Here is a 7,791-nt window from a genome sequence, read left to right on the forward strand (position 1 = left end):
AAGACCTCTGCTCCATTGGTCAGTTTCTTTTTTTTTTTTTTTTGAGACGGAGTTTCGCTCTGTCGCCCAGGCTGGAGTGCAGTGGCCGGATCTCAGCTCACTGCAAGCTCCGCCTCCCGGGTTTACGCCATTCTCCTGCCTCAGCCTCCCAAGTAGCTGGGACTACAGGCGCCCGCCAACTCGCCTGGCTAGTTTTTTTGTATTTTTTAGTAGAGACGGGGTTTCGCCGTGTTAGCTAGGTTGGTCTCGATCTCCTGACCTCGCGATCCACCTGTCTCGGCCTCCCAAAGTGCTGGGATTACAGGCTTGAGCCACCGCGCCCGGCCCATTGGTCAGTTTCTCTATGGATGGTTTGCTGGATCCAACTTCTCCTCCAGAGCTTAAATGGATGGATACTCTTCAGACCTTTTTTCTTTTCATTTACTTTCTGAGGACTCACCTTCAACCCTTTAATGATATGCTCCAGAAGATCATGGTCTAGTTTTATTTACATTGAAACTCAAATGTCTGAAATTAAGCCTGAGGCATGATACATCTGTATTAGTTTTCAAGGACTACCATGACAAAATACAACAGACCAGGTGGCTTAAACAACACAAGGTCATTTTCTCATAACTTTGGAGGCTAATAGCCTGAGATTGAGGCATGGACAGGGTTGAATGGTGTCTTCTCATGCCTGTGTCTTCACATGGTCTTCCCTCTGTGTGTCTAAGTCCTAACCTTCTCCTATTATAAAACCACCAGTCCTGTTGGATTAAGGCCCAGGCTAAGAGCCTCTTTTAAACTTAATTACCTTTTCAAAGTCCCTGTCTCCAAATCTTGTACAGTAAGATTATGACTTACTGGGGATTGGGACAACAACATATTGATTATTGTAGGGGAAAAAAAATTCAGCCCATACAAAGTCCTTATTAAATATTTGCTGAAAGACTCAATTGAAAGATTTTTCTCAATTGTTGATAAACAGTCTAATTCAAAAGGTATTTTTAAAAAGATAAGCAGCATAATTTCATTGTAGCATGAGGCACATGAATGGAAGCATAGGATAAAACATAACATTTTGAGTATCTACCCAAAACAAAAATTTTAGAATAACAAATTTCATGAAGTGGCGGAGAAAAGAATATATTATATATGTTGAACTTTTTATACTTTAAAAGGTAAATCAATTGATCCACTGGTTCGTACTGATGAAGTAAAATTAAACATACATTTATTATTCAGAGTTGATAACAACAAAAGAAGTAAGAATGAAAAGTGCAGAAAGTGGTGGCCTCTGGACGATGGGATTCTATATTTTCTACCTTGTATATACTTCTCTATGATTTGGAAAGTGTACTCATAAATATATCACCACTATGATAAAGAAAACACCCCCAAAATGGTGTCAGGCCATTGTCAGCTTTGAATGAACCTATGATCTACCTTTTTCTTTTCTTTTCTTTCTTTTTTTTGATATGGAATCTCGTGCTGTCACCCAGACTGGGGTGCAGTGGTGTGATCTCAGCTCACTGCAACCTCTGCCTCCCAGGTTCAAGCAATTCTCCTGCCTCAGCCTCCTGGGTAGCTGGGATTACAGGCACGTGCCACCACACCGGCTAACTTTTGTATTTTCAGTAGAGACAGAGTTTCACCATGTTGATCAGGCTGGTCTTGCACTCGTGACCTCGTGATCTGCCCACCTCAGCCTCCCAAAGTGCTGGGATTACAGGCGTGAGCCACCGCGCCCGGCCTACTTTTTTCTTTCATTACAAAGCCTCACAACAGAAGCTCACATTGCTTAATGTTGATACCAGTGCCCATGACTGATTTTAAATGTTCAGGACAGCAATTACATTCAGGAGATGGGATGTGATGGGAGAGGCTGATATGTACTGGACATGGGACACAGGCCAAGAATCATCTCGGTTAGGGTTTGTGTCTCAAACACCTCTGGCCTCTGATTTGTCCATAGTTCTTATACAGGAAATTACAAAGCTGTCCAGCATCTTCATAAACCTGGATTGACCACCAGCTTTCATTCCTGCTCCTGTAGGCATCTCCTGAATTAAGCAACACAGAAGGGTCCGCAGAAGTCACTGACTCCCAGAAAGGCTCTCCACCTTTAGCACAAAGGAGGTCTTTACTGCTTCCACTGGACAAAAGAAAAAGGAAAGATAAGGGTAAGTACCAAGAACTGTCTTCTTTCATAGTCAGTTATCATTTTTGCTGTAAGGTCATGTCCCTGTGCTTCCACCTTGGGGTCCTACATGTAGGAGGTTATGAGCTTGTTTCAGGAAAAGGCAAGAGACATGAAGCTTCCCTCTGGAAATACTGTGCTGGCAGACCAGAGTGTGGCAACTCCAAATGGGTTTGGGCAGAACTTCCTTCTGATTTATCTCCCAGTACTACACCTACTATTCCAACCATTCAATCTGCCCTTGCGGAGAGAATGCTGCCTCTTACATTCATTTAAGGAGCAAAGGGACACGCAGGCATTGCTTCTCAGAGTTGAACTGCTGTAGGAGCAGGTTTTGTTTTACTTACTTTTCAAAGTTATTCTTCTTTGCCTATCTGGAAAGGCCCAAGGAGGAAACAGAGGGTCCGAATTGAAATAATTGAGGAGTGTTTCATGAGGGAAGTATTTACAAAGGGTTTAAGGGATAGAGACAATTGCATGGGGCAGCACCCTAAGTAGCAATGGTGGAGCACTACATCTTCCCCTAGCCTGAAAGGGACAGGGAAGGAACAGTTACCAATGACAGCATAACCATAGCTGTAGCTATAGGGATGAGGGAGGATGACTAGGCAGGTGGAAAAGCCCTGAATGGCCAATACACGCCAAATAGGCTGTTTGGATCTGTGTCTCCACCCAAATTCCCAGTGTGGGAGATAGGGCCTGGTGGGAGGTGATTAGATAACACGGACAGTTTCTCATGAATGGTTTAACAACACCCCCTTTGGTATTGTTGTCATGATTGTGGATGAGTTCTCATGAAATCTAGTTGTTTAAAAGTGTGTAACACCTCCTCCCTCTCTCTCTTGCTCCTGCTCTCACCATGCCTCGCTCCCCCTTTGCCTCTGCCGTGATTGGAAGCTTCCTGAGACCTCCCCAGAAACAGAAGCCACTATGCTTCCTGTATAGCCTGTAGAGCCATGAGCCAATTAAACCCGTTTTCTTCACAAATTAACCACTCTCAGGTATTTCTTTATAGCAATGCGAGAACAAACTAATACACAGTGAGAGAGCCAGGAGGTGGAAATCCCAAATCGCTTCCCTACTGCCTGCCAGTCTCCTGCCAGTATCTCAATTCAGGCAGAAACCAGAATAAAAAGAACCCCACTGATAAGGTACATAGAAACCACTCTCTTGGGATGTCAAACAGGATAGAGAAGAATGGAAAGCAAATCCTCAAGGCAAATGAGACGAACCCTCTCACCTTCTTATAGCCTCCTAATTCCTGGTACTTTTTCTACTGAATGTCATTGATTCTTGTTTCATTTCAGCTTTACCAGACTGTTACACGTTTCACACATCTTTCTCTACTGTCACTTTTATGCAGAAACATTTGCATTTATCAAAAGTGCATAGAAAATGAAATGTAATTTTAAAAAGAGAAAACATGCCTTTTATTTAGAACCTATATTTGGCTGCTCTAATACAGACATGAACTAGAAATATCTTAAAGAAGGAAGTATTGTTGTCCCTCTGTGTCACTAGGTTCTGAACCTGCAGGCTCAACAAACCACATGTCGAAAATATCCCAAAAATAGAGATATGGTGGATTTGTGTATGTACTGAACAGGTACAAACATTTTTTCTCATCATTATTTTCTAAAAAATACAGTATAACAAGAATTCACATAATGTTTACATTTTATTAGACATTATAAATAATTTAGAAATGACTCAATGTGTAAGGGAGAAAGTACACAGTATATATATATAAATACTACATCATTTTATATGAGGAAATTGAGAATTTGCAGATTTTGGTGTGTGCAGGGGTTCTGGAAACAATCCCCTGTGAATATCCAGGAGTGACTATATTTAAGATCTGAGCTGGAATCTCCAAGGCATCAGACATTAGGACTCCAAAAATTGTTGCTCCCCAGTCCCTAGAGAGACATCCTCATCCATGTGGTCCTACAGGGCTCCCAGGCACCTCAGCATCCCAGTCTGATGGAGAAGGAAGAGGGGAAGGAGATGCTATACTCTTTCTATTGATCCCATGAGCCAGGACTTGCTTACATCACATCTGCTCACCTCCCATTGACCAGAACCTGGTCATATGATGTCATCCAGCATCAAGGTAAATTGAGATGCAGATCCTTGTGCTACTTTTTTTTTTTTAAATTATACTTTAAGTTCCAGGGTACATGTGCACAATGTGCAGGTTTGTTACATATGTATACTTGTGCCATGTTGATGTGGTGCACCCATCAACTCATCAGCACCCATCAACTCATCATTTACATCAGGTATAACTCCCAGTGCCATCCCTTTCCCTTCCCCCCTCCCCATAATAGGCCCCAGTGTGTGATGTTCCCCTTCCAGAGTCCTACTTTTAAACCCTCAGAATTGTTATGTGACTGAAGAGGAAAATGGATATTGTAGCCACTTAGTAGTTTCTTCAGCCCCTGATTGTCTCTGATTCTGTGCTCACATCAAGATTTTTCCAGAGCTCCTCAGAAATAATGATTGTGGGGTAGAGAGCAATAGACAAGTCTCATGCAGGGCTTCAAGGACCAGGGGGTGCTATTGGGTTTGCTCTTCATGATGCTATGTCAGGAAGACCCTTTAATTCTTTAAGCTTCAACTGCTTCTTATGTTATATGAGGATATTATAATAGATGGTCTTTAAGGAATACATGCTAAAGCTGGTGATATTGCAGTGAACAAAAACAGGCATGGCTTAGTCCTTATGGAGCTTCAGGTTTCATGAGAAAGACAAATATATCATACCCTAAATGTAGATGGATAAACAGTTTAGAGCCCTGCGTGTGGATAACAGAGGTTCTCCTTTTCCTCCCATTTCCTTTTCTGGCCAAGTAAGGCTCTGGCAGATTTTCTAGGAGAGCTCATGATGGATGCACTCACTCCTGATGCTCCTCTGTACTCCTAGAGGAGAGTGCGTCTTCTTTCCACCTGGAGGCCTCCTGCCTCTATGCATCCTCAGGGTCCCAGAGCAAAAGTGGCCTTTGATAGGCAAAAAGGAACTCCTGAATTTATTCCTAAATGGCATTCACTCACCTGTTTTGTTCCCTATTTCATTCGCTTCTCATCCTCCATCTTGAGTTTAAGGGACAAATAATTTCCTCTCTTAGTGCTCTAATTCATTATCTCCCATACAGGAGTAATACTAATTCTTACCTCCTAGGCTCTTCAGATAATTAAAAGAGACAATACCCTAAAAACTCTTAATCAGCTGCTATTATTCTCCCAGATGAGATCCAGTCCTCATTCTCCTGTCAAAATCTGCATGAATATCTCTCTTTATACTCCAAGCCCTACACATCTCCTATTTCCCCTCATGGACATACAGATGTTTGCATCAACAAAGAAATGCTACCAAAGATCTCCTGAAAGAGAGAATGAAATAGGTTTACATTGTGTATACCCAGCAGAACACTTAGTAGTGCCTCATAGATATTCCCACATTTCAATTACCTGCTTCAGTGGCACTCAGACCTCACCCTCACTTACCCTTTCCTCTGCTCTATTGCTGAGCAATTCAGCTGAGACCCACTCCTGACCCAAAACATTGTGTACAAAAATGCTTCTAGGTGTTCAGCAAAGCCATACTGGGTCCTCATTTCAAAGTCACATCAGTGGTCAATTTCAGGTTTTGGGCACTCATCAATAATTCTTCTCTCAACACAGATAGAGCTGTCCATTCTGATGAATGAAATTTTCTTCATCTAATTATACGTGTGTGTTCTAATGCCTTATATTGTGCTTTCATTTTTATTTTCCACTTCATCTAAATCTACCATTACCATTAGGCTCCTCATGCATGCATCCCTCCATCGAATGAATATTTATGAAGAGCACAGTGTGCTGCTCATGGAAATAGGCACTGGGGGTATAAAATGTAAAATGTGGTCTTGTCTGCAATGACTGACACACTGAGTTATTTCTCACCCACCAGGCCCAGCCATTTTCACACTTATCATAGTGAAGGTCATATTTTCCTCTGATTCATAATGCATGGTCTTCTTTCCTGTCCATGGATGAGCAGTACTGGTCATGAGGGTGTCACGACCACCTCTTTGTTTATCTGACTTTCTCCACCTGAGAGAAAATGTCAGGCCCATGATACAGTAATGATCGGGTCCACAGCCCTGGCGGGATGAGTGGGGGTGCTTTGACCATAATGTTATTCCCATGTCAGCACAGAACTTGTGTGGCAGTAGAGAGAGGTCAGGCTTCAGACTCAGCAAGAACTGGATTTCAAACTGGATTTGAGGACCCTCACCTTTTGATAGGTGACTTATTCTCTGTGAGCCTCTGATTTCTCCTCTTTAAATGAAGACAGTAAATCCCATATGGCAGGGTGGTGGAGAGAATCAAAGATCATACAGCTGGTGATCACATCTGGTTTCTGTTTCCAGGGTCACCAGACTGGGGTTTCTGACCCCACCCCAGCCTTGGACACAGAACTGACACCAATCAACGGAACCGAGGAGACTCCTTGCTACAAGTAGACTTTGAGCCTCACGGTGCTGACGTGCATCATTTCCCTTGTGGGACAGGAAACGCGGTTATGCTCTGTTCTCCATCTACATCCTCAACCTGGCCGCTGCCAACTTCCTCTTCCTCAGCCGCCACGTTATACTTCCCAATTACACCTCATCAATATCCTCTATCCCATATCCAAAATCCTCAATCCTGTGATGACCTTTTCCTACTTTGCAGACCTGAGTATGCTGAGCGTCGGCAGCACGGAGCACTGCCTGTCCGTCCTGTGGACCATCTGGTACCGCTGCTGCCACCCCACGCACCTGTCAGCGGTCCTGTGTGTCCTGCTCTGGGCCCTATCCCTGCTGCGGAGCATCCTGGAATGGATGTTCTGTGACTTCCTGCTTAGTGGTGCTGATTCTGTTTGGTGTCAGACATCAGATTTCATCACAGTCACGTTGCTAATACTTTATCTGTGGTTCTCTGTGGGTCCAGCCTGGTCCTGCTGGTCCGGATTCTTTATGGGTCCCAGAAGATGCCTCTGACCAGGCTGTACGTGACCATCCGGCTCACAGTGCTGGTCTTCCTCCTCTGTGGGCTGCCCTTCGTCATTCAGCGGGCCCTGTTTTCCAGGATCCACCTGGATTTTGATGTCTTATTTTGTCATGTTCACCTAGTTTCCATTTTCCTGCTCTCTCGTAACAGTAGTGCCAACCCCACCATTTACTTCTGAACACGGATCACATCACAGGACCCTTTGCAGACACTCCCCAGTACCAGCCAGGAGCCTAATAGCTCCCTTAAGTGGCTAGACTCAAAAGAGAAATAACAGTCACTGCAGTCTGGCTTTCAGGAAGCCCCATACCTAGGGAAAGGGAGAGAGCACCACATCAAGGGAGTACTCCCATGGGACAAAAGAATCTGAACAGCAGCCCTTGAGCCCTAGATCTTCCCTCTGACAGTCCATCCAAATGAAAAGGACCCAGAAGAACAATTCTGATAATATGACAAAACATGGTTCTTTAACACCCCCAAAAGATCACAGTAGCTCATCAGCAATGGATCCAAACCAAGAAAAGATCTCTGAAATTCCAAAAAAAAAAAAAAAAAAAAAAAAAAAGAACCCAAAA

At 43.5% G+C, this 7,791-nt stretch overlaps 1 pseudogene; it reads left to right on the forward strand.

Moving 5' to 3' along the window:
• Positions 1-1,880: 1,880 nt before the first annotated feature.
• On the forward strand, positions 1,881-7,394 carry LOC108528133 (mas-related G-protein coupled receptor member X3-like; annotated as a pseudogene).
• The last annotated feature ends 397 nt before the right edge of the window (positions 7,395-7,791 follow it).

Source organism: Rhinopithecus bieti, unplaced genomic scaffold (genome assembly GCF_001698545.2).
Source record: "Rhinopithecus bieti isolate Rb0 unplaced genomic scaffold, ASM169854v2 scaffold_986, whole genome shotgun sequence".
Taxonomy (NCBI): Eukaryota; Metazoa; Chordata; class Mammalia; order Primates; family Cercopithecidae; genus Rhinopithecus; species Rhinopithecus bieti.